A 16,309-nucleotide genomic window follows, 5' to 3' on the forward strand; every position below is an offset into this window, starting at 1 on the left:
CTATAATGGTAGTGACATTTGTTTCCCAATTGTTTGGTAAACACCTAAAAAAATTTCTCACTAACTCACTATTAGTATAAATTTTGCCAAGAGATTTCAAAGAATTTACAATTTCAGTAAATCTAGTAAACATGCTTGAAATAGATTCATCAGAGTTCATTTTAAACAATTCATAACTACGAACAAGCATATCAATATGAGATTTCTTCACTTGGTTGGTGCCTTCATATGTTACCTCAAGTTTGTTCCAAATTTCCTTTGCTGAATCACAGCTCGAAATCCTGTTATACTCCTTAGAGTCTAATCCACAAACAAGGGTGAGTTTGGCTTTAGCATTGGCTTGCAATAATCTGTGATCTCTCTCATCACATTCATCTTCAGTTTTAGGTACACTAATATTGTTTACTAAATTGGTAGGAATTTTTGGATCTTTGGTGACAATAATCCACATGGCATAATCAGTGGCTTGAAGGTATAATGTCATCTTATCTTTCCAATGGCAATAGTTGTTTCCATCAAACAAGGGTGGCCTATTGATGGCTTGTCTTTCAACAGTGCTAGTGCTAGTGCTAGTTGAGATTGCCATGGATCAAAACTCTTAGATGGTTAAATCTAAAGCAAGAGTCTAAGCTCTGATACCAATTGTTACCCAAAAGACAACCTAAGAGGGGGGTGAATTAGGTTTTTACAAATAAAATTAATAATACGCCAATAAAAATTACAACTAACACAACAGATAATTAATTCCAAATAGTAGATGAATATCTGTTGATGACAATGCTTAATAAATAAATTTATAGTGAGGTATGTAAACACAGTAAATAGTTAAGTAAGGAGATTAGGGAAGAAGAGACAAATAGATTTATAGTGGTTTAGTTTCAACAAAGCCTACATCCACTCCTCAAGCTTCACTTGAGATTTTCCACTATCTTCTAGCTTCAGTGGGTGTTAGCAACCTTTTCACAAATAAAGCAATCCTCCACAGATTTTACAAAGACTATACCAAGTCTAAAACCTCGCCCTCTTTAGCTGATTCTCAATCACACTCAGAGAGTCAATAAATCTGAATGTACTACACTCTTACAATATTTGAATGATAGGTTTTGGCTTTCATCTAAAACTTGAAATGAAACTCTCTCAAGAAATATTACAAATATTGAAGCTCTAAGTTTATATCAGTAAAATAAAGCTCTCACAGTTATATCTGCTTAAAGCTAAAGCTTACTGTAATTTCTGAAGGAAAAATGAAAACCAGATGAAGAACACTTCAGAGAATAAAGAAAGATGTGAGTGGTGATTGATCAAAGAAAGTTTTTTTTTTTTTGCTTGTGTTGTTGCCTGTTATTTTGTTTAGCAGAAACTCGGCTTTTTATCAAGGAGAAGATCAATCGGCTGTTGACTGTTGCGTGTGTTAAAAAGATTGAGTAAGATTTTGTTAAATCTACTCTACTCAAATTTGCATTCCCCATACTAATTAGATCTTGAAGGAGTTGAAAAGATGGTCTGATTGATAACAACTATTTTTCGAAATAGAGCCATTGCTGTGTAGAGTGGTTATCCACCCGGATGTCCAAAATAAAATTTTGTTCTTGAGGGACGTCCACCCGGATATCTTGTGGGGTCCCGGTCGTCAAGGATGGCTTTCGCGGTTGTCGAGGATACTGTTGTTTGATAACTGGTAAGAAGCAAAACTGAACTGGAGCAAAGCTGAGCCAAGAACTGTTGGTCGATCGTCCGGCCGGATGTCCACCTGGACGTTTGCCCCCCTTTGGGCTGGGCTGTTTTCGGCTGCTGCTATGTTAGGCTGATTTGGACTTTGTTTTGGGCTGAATTCATCACCTGATTAAGCATATTTATATACTCCAAAAATATGATTTAGGAAAGAAAATATAATAGAATATAACATAAGATTTTAATTTATTTTTTTCTTCCAAATAAATCAGAAACAGAATCAAATAAATCATCAAAATAAATACGTCTAACAGAACATAATAAGCATGAAACACAAGCTCAAGTAGATCAAGCTTCCCTTAAGTTGACATATAGAACTCTAATTCCCATGATTCCTTCATTTCCTTCATCTTTTCACATATATACATGAGCTCAAAGTATGCAAAGAGGTAAGATTAGGAAACAATTCCTCACAACCTAACTCAAATCAAACTAAAAATAAAGGAATCATTTTTTGAATCAAACAAACCCAACAAGTACATGATCATTTTTGTGAGATTTGTCCTATCAAGATCATAACCCAAAACCCTAACTTTTATAAGTGTAAAAGCTTCATCTTAGGTCTCAATTCCAAGCAATTGAAGAGAGATATCAAGTATTTGAGTTGATTAACACTTACCTTGAGCCAATCTTTGAGTTAGTCTTTCAATTTCCTCTAATCTCCAAGCTTAGGTTGAATTCTCTTCTCTCTCTCTCTCTGGGAGATATTTTTTTGTGTTTTGTTAAGTCTAAGTCTCCTAAGGCTTATGTATATGCCTTATATCTAACAAGGCTTAGCTCATTAGGTCTAAGTTTAAGCTTACTTAAGAGTTTAGCTTAAATAGATGCAATTAATTCATTACGAATCAACTTTTTACAAAACTTCATGTTATATTCTAAAAATCATGCTAATCATAACTGTAAAGTCAATTTCAATTTATCGTGCCTCTAAGGCTTTTAATTTTCAATCCTAATGTCGTAATTTCAACATATTTTCTCATAACCAACTGATACAAGTATATAAACATGGAATTCACAAATTTAAACATAAAATTTCACATCAAGCATATAATCACACATATATTGAAGGACTGAAAGCATATAAGAAGGTCAGGTTACGACATCTTTTTATAAAAAGTCAAAAAGTTATCCCAAACATACATCTTTTTTTTTCTCTACTTTTTTAACCAAAAAATCAAAAAGTGCACTTATATAGTTGTTTGGGATGTACTATATAAATGCACTTTTTGACTTTTTGGTTAAAAAAGTAGAGGAAAAAAATGATTGTTTGGGATAATTTTTTGACTTTTTATGAAAAAATGTGTAGTAAAATATTGTATGAAATACCAAAATTACTTTCTTACCCCTCTGAGTACTGACTGCTTTCCGTGCATGTCAGTACGGTTGTATAGTTGAGAGTTGTTGTTGTTGTTGTTGTTGTTGTTGTTGTTGTTGTTTTTTTTTTTTTTTTTTTTTTTTTTTTTTTTTTTAATTCGTGCATGTCAGCGAGGGTTTTTTGGTTTTTTTGCCCTCTGAGTATTCTAACTTTTTTCCAGCCCAATTGATTAATGAATAGTGTTAACTTTTTTACCTTTTCAGTGATTTTTTTACTTTTTTATCTTTTGTAGAGGATGCTAAACACCTACTAACTTATCATATTTATCTCATGTTTTTCGATGTAGAACAAGTTACAAAGACTAAAAAAAATTAACAATAATAAAAAAAACTTTTCTAAGAAAATAAAGAAGGTTTTGAAACATCCAAAAACAAACCCATTTATTTTGGAAAATCCCCAACATGCATGGAATACATTTATAATTTGATAAAGAAAAAACGTCTATGTTTACAATGGTTCAGAAGTTGACTCCCCATTGGGGTATTTATTTAATTTGCTATGTTGTTACTGTAAACCAACCTCTATTTCTTTGTGACGAATTGCTCCAATATGTGATACACAGGTTCAATTGGGATATGGGTTTTTTTTTTTTTTTTTTTGACTTTTTAATATTTTGGCTATTTTAATTTAGGGTTAAAAGACCTCGTTTGAGATAAGTTTTTTGATTTTTTTGATTTTTGTGAAAAAAAAAATGAAATAATTATGATTTAAATGTGATATTTTGTCTTATTAAATTAAAATACCTATTTTACTTTTTTATACTCTCTCCGTCCCATAATATTAGTCCCTTATTCCATTTTTTATTGTCCCAAAATATTAGTCCCTCTTCAAAAATCAAGTACAAAAATAATATAAATTTCCCATTTTGCCCTTCTTTTAAATTCATAAATAATATAAAAAGTACAATTATGACATTGATATTCTCAAAAAAGTGTACTATCAAAGGGTAATTTTGGAAAATCAACTTTTTAAAAGTACAATAATTATACTACCAAAAAAAGTTGAATTCCCCAAAAGGAATCATTATTTTGGGACGGAGGGAGTAACTATTTTAATCAAAAAATTTCATTTTAACTTAATGCCAAGCAAAGGTATAATAAGATTCTGCTAGGAGTTTTAGCGAACAATAGATATGCATCGAATATATCAATAGTAATATAATACTGCTCCGTACTATATTTTGTACGTCCATGTCTGATCATGATGTAAGAATTACACTGGGGGAAATTGGAGGTATTTAAAATTGATAATAAACTTTTAATTATTTAATTCATAGCAAAAGTATTATATGCAAGTTATACCAATAGATATATTTTTATAAGCATGATTTTTTTTTTTTCAAAAAAAATATCATTAAATCTTCTAATAAAATTCTCAATTAATATTGAGACCTACAATCACTTCAAGTCAGGACATGTCAAAATCAAATATCATTTAGATAAAAAGAATGTTATAAACTCAAAATTTAAAACTCACAATTTAATCAATGATATGACAAGAGAATCAGATTTTATATAATTGAATTTGTAACAAATCAAAAGTTAACATGTAAACTTATCATGTCATTCCGAGAAAATTAGAGGAGATTTTTTAGAAATGGTAATAACTAAATGTACATTATCTAAAAAAGGGTTGTGCTGTAAAAAAGTGTTATGGAGGCAAATGAAAAACTGATTTTGTAGAGGCCATGCCATTACATTTTACAAACTAAGAAGAAAATCCCTTACAAATTGATAGCATTTTCAGCACCTTTGGAGGTCCATCAGTGCCCATCTCAAGTTCACAACAATGATTTAAACCAATGGCAGACGCAGAGGTGGTTAAAAGGGGTCATTGCCCCTGCGTCCATTTCCAAAGTCCTAACGTTGCGTTTGATTGGAGGATTTGAGGAGAGATTTGGAAAGAGAAAGGAAAAAGTTAGGTAAAATGCGAATAAAATATACCTACATTTCATCTAATTTCACACACCTTTTCCCTTTTCCTTTCCATATCTCTGCCCAAATCCCCTAACCAAACACAACATAAATACTAAACTCTCTTTCTCTCTCTCTCTATATATATATTTGTGGTTAAATCTTTAATTTTAAAGAGTTGGACTCTCTAAGCTTTAATTTTTTCCCCCTCAAAAGTGTCAATTAGTTTAAAGTATTTAACTAGAGTCATTTTATTACCATATGCTAGTTATAATTTAAATTGATATTAGTAACAAATATATTGTGGTGTTTAGTTATGCATCATTATGATGGTAGAACTACAAAAATATTAAATTAAATTTAGTTACGTAAAATTTTGATTATGTTTAGTGATATTCATTGCAACTCATTGAGGGGACTTTGATTACTATCAAAATGACATTTGATTATAGCTTTAACTGGTGTTAATTACAATTCAATGCGACTATGATCAACGTCAAAAAAATATTTGTATGTTACTATTTTTTAATCTTATATTCTGTACAAAGTATAAAAGAGTTTATAATATCATCGTAAATCTTTTTGTCTTGTAAATGTCTATTGACTAATTATTTTTATTTTTATTTATTTATTTATTTACTTATTTATTTTTCTGTAAATTTAATGATATCATTTAATTTTTATGCTTATAAAAATAATTGTTTTAGTACGATCTACATACATACAATACATTTGTAATTATGTGATAAATTAAAATTTGAAATCAGTATATGATTATATAGAGTTTTAACCCCCTCTCACCAAAACTTCTAGGTCCACCACTAATATGAACCGTTCATCTTATAGGTCTAACAGTAAAGATAAGTTGTGCAAAACAATTAAATTCATTGGATATCACTAGACATATGAGCAAATTACATAATTATAAATTTAAATTTAAACCATTCATTTTACAAAACAAAATATAATTTGTTCATTCATTGACTTACAATGAAATTGATTTTTTGAATAGATAGTCTTTACTATGAGGTTTATTAGATAAAAAGTTTAGGGAAAAGTCTACAATGTGCACCTTATAAAAGGGCACATGATATGCACTTATTGTATGGCCCATATCGTGCCACATCATAAAAAATGACCTGCTAAACCGGTCATGTAACAGGTTATAGAAAAAATCATAACATTCATTGTAATATCATAACAATATTACAATGAATCATAACAATGTCATAATATTCACCAAAGTGTCATAACAAAGACACTATAAATCATAACAATATGATAACAACTCATAACAAATATAATTATTTGTAATTAATTATCATAACATTTGAATCGTAACATTTTTTATTATGATTCACCATGGCAAATCATAACTTTTGGTGGTACAAATCATAACTTTTAGTGATGAATCATAACCATAACACATTGAGTATAACTTTTTTTCCCACAATCATAACGACATTAACAAATTATCATAACTTTTATTAATGAATCATAACATGGCATGTTGATTATAATTTTGTCCCGAAAATCATAACAATATTAACAAAACATCATAACTTTTAAATTTTCAAACACAATTGATTGTGTAATCAATTGGTATAGCATATTGGACTGAATGGAAAATCATAATTGATTGCAAAATCGATTGGATTGAAAGACCATAATCGATTATACAATCGATTAGTGGCTAGAGTTTTGAACTTTCACAATTGATTGTACAATCCATTAGAATGTAAGGGAGATTGAAATATGACAATTGATTGCACAATTGATTGTAGGAATCCTTGATATAATAAACCTAATTGATTCAACAATCAATTCATTAATATCAATTTAGTAAATATTAGAATAGTAATTGATCGGTTTATCGGTTGCCATTTATATGTAATTTTGTTGTTATGTTTTCATTACCTCAAACATTATCACTAACAAAAACGCATGACACTCCAACTATGTTTCTCGTTTGTAATTCTGTCTCTCTCTCTCTCTCTCAGAGTCATTATCGTCAATGTTAATGTTACCTGAAATGTTGTTGCTATAACTATCTCATCGACTCTCACTCTTTCTTTCGTTGTCATTATTAGTGAATTAGACAATAATGTTATTGTTACCAACTTCAATTAATCATGCCCTTTGATCCACTGAAACACAACCATCATCATCGACTTAGCCCATTATAATAGCATTGTTGCCACTACTAGTGTTATGTTGTCATTATGTCCAAATGATGACATCGGGTATAAATGACTTTGACACACACTACAAGAATTTTCACTTTTGGCGACTAAATTTTTAGTCGCCCAAAGTCAATTTTTGTATACAAAAAATAAATAACTTTAACTTTAACTTTAACTTTAACTGTCAAAGTACATCTATGTACGACGACAAAAAATCATATATATGTACGACGACAAAAGGTGATTCATGTACCATGCCAGTAATTATCTGTTGGCTGCCAAAAGTTTTTTGTATCAGTAATAGTGAACTGCACAAACGCCAGGGATGACAAAAGTATTACATTAGTTCTATACAAAAGTGAAATTTCTTCTCCATATACCAAAGTATTACTCTGAAAGTCCACGCAACAAAGTCATCTACAAAAAACAAAAAAAACAAAAAAAAGTTAGAATTGGACCCAAAAATGCCCAACTTCATGAATGAATTTAGGAACAAGTGACAAATAACATATCAAAGAAGCAATCTTCCATGATGAATCAATTATCAGTCTTTCTAAAGTCTTTTGTTATAAGGAACATTGTTAAATGCAGAACAATCATTACTAAATCTGTCATTACTAACATAAAGCTAATGTAACAATCTTCTATTTGTATGCAACATGTATCCAAATTCTATGGCTAAACCAATATCAAAGCCCGATGTGAATAGAAACTATTCTTTTTACCAACTTCCTCATTAATTGTTTGCAAAAAACACTTGAATCATTAGATTGGATATAAAACTATCCTTACTTATTAATGTCTGTCAGTGCCATTTCATTGAAGATATTAGAACACGTGAGAAAAATGTGTCAATCAAAAAAAAGTTCAATCACAAAAAGAAATATGTAGAAATGTATGTTCAATCACAAAAGCAACCTTCCATGATGAATCAATTATCAGTTTTGGGTATATTCGGCTCTAACTCCTAACCAACGGATCCGAATTACATTCCGTTAGTTGTCACAAGTCCTATTTGTCATGGGGAAGCTGCCCGTAAGAGTCACACGGTGGTTCGGGGATTGTTTTGAATTTTCGCCCCCAAACTGCCATTTTTCGAGTAAGTTTTGGGCGTATTCGGCTCTAACTCCCAACCTACGGGTCCGGAATTACATTCTGTCAATTGTCACAAGTCCTATTTTTCATGGGAAAGCTGCCCGTGAGAGCCACATGGTGGTTCGGGGGCTATTTTGAATTTTCGGCCCCGAAACGCCTTTTTTTGGAGTAAGTTTTGGGCATATTCGGGTCTAAATCCCAACTTACGAGTCCGAATAACATTCTGTCAGCTGTCACAAGTCGTATTTGTCATAGGGAAGCTGCCGGTGGGATTCACACGGTGGTTCGGGGTTTGTTTTGAATGTTCGCCCCCAAACCGCCCTTTTTCGAGTAAGTTTTTGGCGTATTCGGCTCTAACTCTCAACGTATGGGTCCGGATTATATTTCGTCAGTTGTCACAAGTCCTATTTGTCATGGGGAAGCTGCCTGTGAGAGTCACATGGTGGTTCGGGGGCTGTTTTGATTTTTCGCCTCCGAAACGCCCTTTTTCGAGTAAGGTTAGGGCGTATTCGGCTCTAACTCCCAACCTACGGACCCGGATTACATTCCGTCAATTGTCACAAGTCCTATTTGTCATGGGGAAGCTATCTGTGAGAGCCACAAGGTGGTTTGGGGGTTGTTTTGAATTTTTGCCCTCGGAATGCCTTTTTTCAACCGAGTTTAAGGCGTTTTCGGCTCAAACTCGAAGCCTACGAGTCCGAATTACATTCCGTTAGTTCAATTCTCTTTCAAAAAATGGTTTTTTTTTTAATCAATATTATGTTAAAGATTCCATGATTCTCATGCCATGCCATGCCAATTTCTTTATATCATCATTTCTTTATGTCATCACAAGTTATATGGCATCAAGCAATTTCCCAAATGCCCATTCCATTGTCATTTAATCAGACTTTCATCCCTTACATTCTCAAGAAACAAAATTAGCCTCAACCAACAACCCAGAAAAATTTAATCTTGCAAGTTCAAACCATCATATATTATATAGCCTACAATGAGATGCAGAAGCTTATGCGAACGATCTAGCATCTATCAGACAAATTTACCAAAACATGCACCAATGTCTTGTATAAAAACAGTGGATAACATTTTAGTGGTATAGCTCAGAATCATGAGTGGTAAAGTATGTGAAGTTGTAAATAAATCCTCTGTTTAAGAATAAATTAATAAACCAAATACGTCAAATTTATAACTCATTTACAAACAAACAGTAAATGCTAAACTCATTCTTGGGTCTTGATCTAATAAAGTGAATATAATAAAACCAAGTTTCAGTTACCTTCAGAGCATACATTGACAAGGTCATACACTACAAAACAGCCATAAGAGAGCACAAAATCTCTCAAGGATAATTTCTCATAACTTTCCTAACCATCTAAACTTGAAATATGATCAGTAAAACGTACTGGCTTGTCCACAGATTAAACATGTTGAAGATCAAGGAAAACTAGAAAAAACAACTGACAGTAAACAACATCAAAAAATGCATTACCTCCACAATGGCCATTAAAAAATGAGTAGATCCCACCAGGTTTCAACAATGAAGGAAGATGTTGGTGGATCTCTCTCATATCTTCATAATACTCCCCATAAGTGTCAAAGAATACACCTGGAAAAAATAGAATCACTAGTGAGAAAATAATATCTAATTTAATGAGGTTTGCATGTCTATGGGTTGGTATATTAAATGGGATGGAAAGGGGAGTGAGTAGTAACCACTAGTGAGAAAAGAAAGTAGATTCCAAAAGTTCATAATAAAGTACCACCAAAGTCCATTTCTGTTGCAATGGAAATTCAATATACTCCTAGCCACTTCTTGTGCAGTATATGCAACAGTGGTAGAAGTTTCCGTCTTGTTTCGATTTTCTTCAATACCAGATGTTGTCCCATCTATATCAAGTGATTGTGCATACAGAAATTTTCCTTTTTTGGTTTAAAAGAAATAGTTAAAGACTCAACTAATCATTCCACTTAGGGTCAGAGCAGAACAGATCAGTTGTGGCCTTGGTAGCAGGTCAGCAAGACAGAACAGATCAGTTGTGGCCTTGATCAGCAAGACAGAGCAGATCATCAATACACGGCCATACCAGCTTCATCTGGGTCTCAGCCAGAAGCAGTACTAACAGATTCTACCCATACTGGCAGCCTAGCAGCAAGCTCACCTTAGCAAAACTGGCAGCCCAACCCAGAAACTTGCAGCCAGATTTTACCCAGCAGTCCACCAGCCCTTCACCATCAGACCAACAGATTCAATCACCCACAGGACTTGACTAACAGCCTAACAGCAAGCTCACCTTACCATAGTAGCATCCCAATCCCAGAACTTGCAGCCAGATTCTGCCCAGCAGACCACCAGCCATCCACCATCAGACTAGCAGATTAGCCTAAGCATAACTGGAAGCAGCATAACAGACATCAAAGCACCAATTGCACCCACAATCTTAACACAACCATACCAGCAGAACCCCAGCAGATTGGATCAGATCACACACAGGACTGGACTTGCAGCCTAACAGCAAGCTCACCTTATCATACCAGCATCCCAGCCCAGAACTTGCAGCCAGATTCTACCTTCGCATTGTAACAGATCATCTACCCAGCAGATCACCAGCCATCCACCATCAGACCAACAGATTCAAACACACAAAACACCCCACAGGCAGAACCACAGCAGATTGGATCAGATGACACACAGGACTTGACTTGTAGCCTACCAGCAAGCTCCCCTTAGCAAACCACCAGCCCAGCCCAGTGGTTGCAGCCAGATTCTATCTTACACAGCCCACTTGCAGCCAGTACTTGACACAGATCACCATTGCAGTAGCACAACCAGACCAGCAGTAGCTAAACCAGACCAGCAGTAGCACAACATTGCAGTCTAACAGCAGAGCACAGATAGTAGCAGATTCAGCCTCCATTCCTGATGCAGTACTGCATTTGTTGCATATTATACACAAGATCAGTAACAGAGAACACCACAGCCATTTCAGAAGACTTTATCCACATTGCTACTCTCACCTTCACAATATCACACAACTCGTCCGAATTCGGTTGGATGCCCTGGAACACACTCTCATTTCTGTGTGTCCAGATGGACCAGAGAATGGGTAGAGGAATAACTGTCCAAATTTTCTTTTCCAACGTTTTCATTCTACACCCAGACCACCACTGTAGCACTCCATTGACGGAACCAGGAATAACCCACTGAAGACCACACCATTTTACAATGATAGACCAAGGCCTCCAAACAAAAGGGCAAGAAAGAAGAATATGTTCCACTGTTTTAACCTCACTTTGACAAAACACACATACAATATTCGCATTCCCGTCAAGGATCCCGGGTCAATTGTCACAAGAACAATTCAAACTCGAAACATTCATAAACTTTATTAACCAATCATCAAATTTCCAATTTCAGTAGAAGAAAGTCATTGGTTCTTATTCTCATGGTATCAATGAATTCTAAGTAGTCATTACTCTTGGACTATGATAGAGTAATCTTAATTATTGATATGACCACGGTAATGTTCTTAAGCATTCTTAGAACTTGGAAAACTTTGTTCTCCCACTTCAAAATAGATAGGTCATGGCAAACGGTAAATGGAAGTGTTGTACGATGGAGGATTGCATGTTCAGGTGGTCTACAGCGGAGGTCTTCGTACAAATGAAGGTCAACTTGACCCATCCCGCATTTTCCGTCACCAAAGTATAACATGTGTTACAATTTGGACCAAACTGAAAAGAATATAATAGTTTGGTCATTTCAAAAACAAATGTAGGTCAACTTTACCCATGCCGCATTTTCCGTCACAAAAGTATAACATCTCTTACAATTTGGACCAAAGTGAAAAGAATATAATAGCTTGAAGTCCAAAGTGAGAAAGTATTCATAGGTAAGCAAGGTGACGGTGTAATTTACCATTTTACAAAATGTAAACCATGCCTTAATCTGTGAAGAAATTGTTGATGTAATTAATATCATAATAATTAATATTTATTATTACAAAATATGCTAACATAATTTAATATGAAGATTTAATAATTTCAATAAAGGTAAAAAAAAAAATATCATTTTGCCTCTCATACTATCGCTGAAAATTAAGTTAACCTGTATTATTTTAGTAAAATTAATTGTACACTTAGTTTATTTAATTTTGGATTAATTTTACCCCCGTTGTTAGGTTATGTTTGTAATCCAATGAAAGTTACTGACATGGAAATAACATTTGAAATTTCATTTTACTGTCCAAACTATCTATAAAATATCAATTAGACCTCCAAACTTCATTTTATTCAGAGAACTAATTGATATTTTGGGTGCCACATGAGCAACTTTTATTTTACGGGTATTTTTTTTAAGGTCCCTGATATTATGATTTTATAGTATAAAGAACATCAAATATTTGCATGATGTCTAAGGTCCCTCAACAACAATCCAGAGAAAATTGGTCCAGAGAAAATTCAAGTCAGAGAAAATTCAAGTCAGAGAAAATTGGTCCAGAGAAATTTTGAATTTCTCTGACCTCCTTAGCCTTTCATGGACACTGCCAGAGAAATTTCCTTAGCCTTTCATGGACTCCAGAGAAAATTGAAATTTATCTGCCGTGGGTTTGATCCTCTACTAGCAGCATCCTGGTTATATGATTATGAATTACAAATTCTTCAATTCTGCCAAAAGATTTCGTTAATGTTAATTCTGCCAAAAGTCTATATCTGCAATTGTTTGGTCTTTGGACTTTTATACATAAAGACTTTTGGTTGGTGACTTTTGGTGAAGTTACTGGATAGAGCCACACAAATTTCTCTACATAGCTTCATATCTGTTTTTTTTTTTTTTTTTTTTTTTTTTTTTTTTTTGTCTTTTGATCAATTTTGTCTGGTTTGATCAAAACCACAAATTTTATCTATACAATTTTCTCTAGATAGAGCCACATAAGACCACACAAATTTTCTCTACACAATTTTCTTTGGATAGAGCCACACAAAGTCACACAAATTTTCTCTAACACAATTTTCTCTGGATAGAGTCACACAAAGCCACACAAATTTTCTCTAGCATAATCTTCTTTGATAAAACCACACAAAACTACACAAATTTTCTCTACACAATTTGCTGCCAATGTGAGTCACTAAAATCAGCATCTCCCTCAAACATTAAGGTCAAATCCACTTTTATAGTGAAGTAGAGGGACTAACCTACTATTTGTAGTTCTATTTAATAAGCCAACTATACTCTTAAGTTGATTCTTGTCTGCTTGAGGGTTATCCCCCGATGATTGATCTATTATCTTTAAGCAGAGAAAATCTCTCTATTGCCAATAACTGCTTCGGTAAGGTATTCTCTGTTATTTTGTAAACAATGTAAAATTAAAGACGTCATTATAGAATGTATATTTTCTACCAAGAGGAAGATCGGGGTTGACTTTCTAAGCATTTTAGTATATTTGGTAATCTCCATGTTAGCTAATTTTGGTTGGATCAATTTGTAAGTTATATACCCAGTATAGCACTGCAAGCACATAGATTGGGGTCAAAGGTATCTCTATTGGTGTGCTAGCTGCTTTCTATATACTTCTGTGGATTTGTATAAGAGATAGAGAATTGAGCAAGAAGAAGAAGAGGAGGTTGTATGGACTAAGACTAAAAATTGAAGACAACAAAGTTGTATGGGCTTACCAGGCAGTGATGAGCTTGCAATTATCAAAGATCTATACCAACTATACATAAGTTTCATAGCTCACACTGGATTCAGATTCATTCTCTAGTTTCCTCAGACTGGATTTTCTCTGGATTTCTTTGGTACTCAGAGAAATTTCAATTCTCTCTGGTTTGAACCCAGAATTTCTCTGGGAAATTGACAGAGAAATTCTCTGAAGGATTTCTCCGGAAAATTTCTCTGGGCAAAGAATTTCTCTGGGAAATTCCCAGAATTTGTCTGGGTTGGATTGAATTTTCTAGCAGCATCCTGGTTATATGATTATGAATTACAAATTCTTCAATTCTGCCAAAAGATTTCGTTAATGGTACTGGATGTGTGGAACCTAAGGAAAATTTCTTTAATGTTAAACATGCCAAAAGATCCATGCTTGAAACCAGAGAAATTCTCTGGATCAACCCAGAAAGTTGAACCCAGAGATGTTGCCTTCCATAATATATACCTTTGACTCTAACAACCAAACAATGCAGAAAGCTGAGAATTTAATTACCAGAGCTAGAGCTAGATGAAACGAGAGTGAGCCAAGCAAGAAGAAAACGAAGCAGCATTAGAGTTCGCATCTTCTCTCTTCTTCACATCTTTCGGGGTTCAAGATTGTGCTGCTTGTTGTTGGTGTAAAAAAAAAAAAAAAAAAGAGATACACACACAGCAACACACAAGCTCCCTCACTCTCTCGGTGATGGTCTCGTCCTCCGCCGACTTCTTCTTGCAGATCATGCAAATGCCGTCTTCGTCGCAGGGGTGGTTGCTAGAGTGCGCCATTGAAGAAGGAAAGGCAGGCCGGGTTCCGATGATCATCTCAGCTCTCCATGATCGATCTGTATTTCAGAAACAGAGTGATGATGATTGCGTTTCCAATCACGAACAGTGAACTCTGTGTGTGTGCGTATTTGATCGTGGTGATGAGTGAGAGTAGAGAAAATGAAGGGGGCTGAATTTCTCTGTGATAGATGGGAGGGACCTTAGACATCAAAAAATAATATCGTGGATCTCTTCCATTACGAAAAGTGGGCGAGGGACCGTAGACCAATTTTCCCTTTATTTTATTATAGACTGTAATTGATGGTGGAGTAATATTTTATTTGAGTTATAGTTTGAGAGAAAAATGATATTTTGTAAAAGTGAAATTTCAATAAAAAAAGAAATTGTAAAAAAAATAGTCCGTGGAAAATAGAAAATAAAAAAATATTAATAAATTTGCATAATTATTTGACCTCACCAAATTTAAAAAGGTTGATTACCTCAACCCCCCATAATTTGGATCTGAGGGTACTGTTTGGGCCCGTGAGGCCCATCACGGTTTCTAAATTTGAATCCAAACCATTAATTTTGTGTATTTCATTAACACAAAAACATAGAGCAATCCGTGGTGGTCACTAAAAAAATGTATAAACTTGGTGTATTTAAAATTAAATCATCACTTTTTGTAATGACATTTGCGATAATTTGAAAAGATTATGATCATTTTAGGGACCTAATTTTTTTTTAAAAATTAAAATACACCTAAATTATTTATTTCTGATTATCAAAACGGGATGAATTGGGCCTCAAAAAGTCCAAACAATACGGTCCAATCCAGATTGTGGACTGTAGGCACTCCACCTCCATTAAAATAGTTATATTTTGTTTCCAAAAAAATAATAGAAGACTTCTTAAAAGTCCACACAGTCTGTGCGTGTTTCCAAAAAAAACAAATTGAAACTTCCTACAAAATCAAAACATGCTTAATTTGGCCACCCAAAAGCTCCCACAGAAACATATGTTTTGGGGTTTTGGCATATCATTCTTCTCTCTCACGTTGCTGGTCTCAATTTCCCTCAACCCGCCAGTCTGATATTGTCTGTATCAGCCACTGTTTGATCCCACAATAGAGTTGTTGCTGCTGCCACCACAACTATTAGCCAACACCTTCATGCTGTGGAGACCTACGGTATGTTCTTTTTTTTTATTGTTGATATTGTTTGAGTCCAGGGTTTGCTGTGTTTTTTGGAGACTTAGTTGTTTTTGATGAGTTATATATGATGAAATACTCATGTTTTTGTTCATATTGCATATACAATACCCATTCGAATAAGAAAATTCTGAACTTCAAAATCTTCTACTATCCCTTTCTTACTTTTCTCCATAATAGGTAGGTTAGAGTTTTAAATTTCTTTGTCATTGAAAAGTGAAAGGAATTTCAGATTGTGCAGTAAAAAAACAGGGGAAAACAGAGGAATCAAACTAAGCCTAATTTCTGCTAGGATATTCATTGATTATAGTGTTACCCCATATTGTCAAATCTATCATAGTATAACTA

This window comes from Camellia sinensis, chromosome 7 (genome assembly GCF_055761805.1).
Source record: "Camellia sinensis isolate YWXY chromosome 7, ASM5576180v1, whole genome shotgun sequence".
In the NCBI taxonomy this organism is placed as follows: domain Eukaryota; kingdom Viridiplantae; phylum Streptophyta; class Magnoliopsida; order Ericales; family Theaceae; genus Camellia; species Camellia sinensis.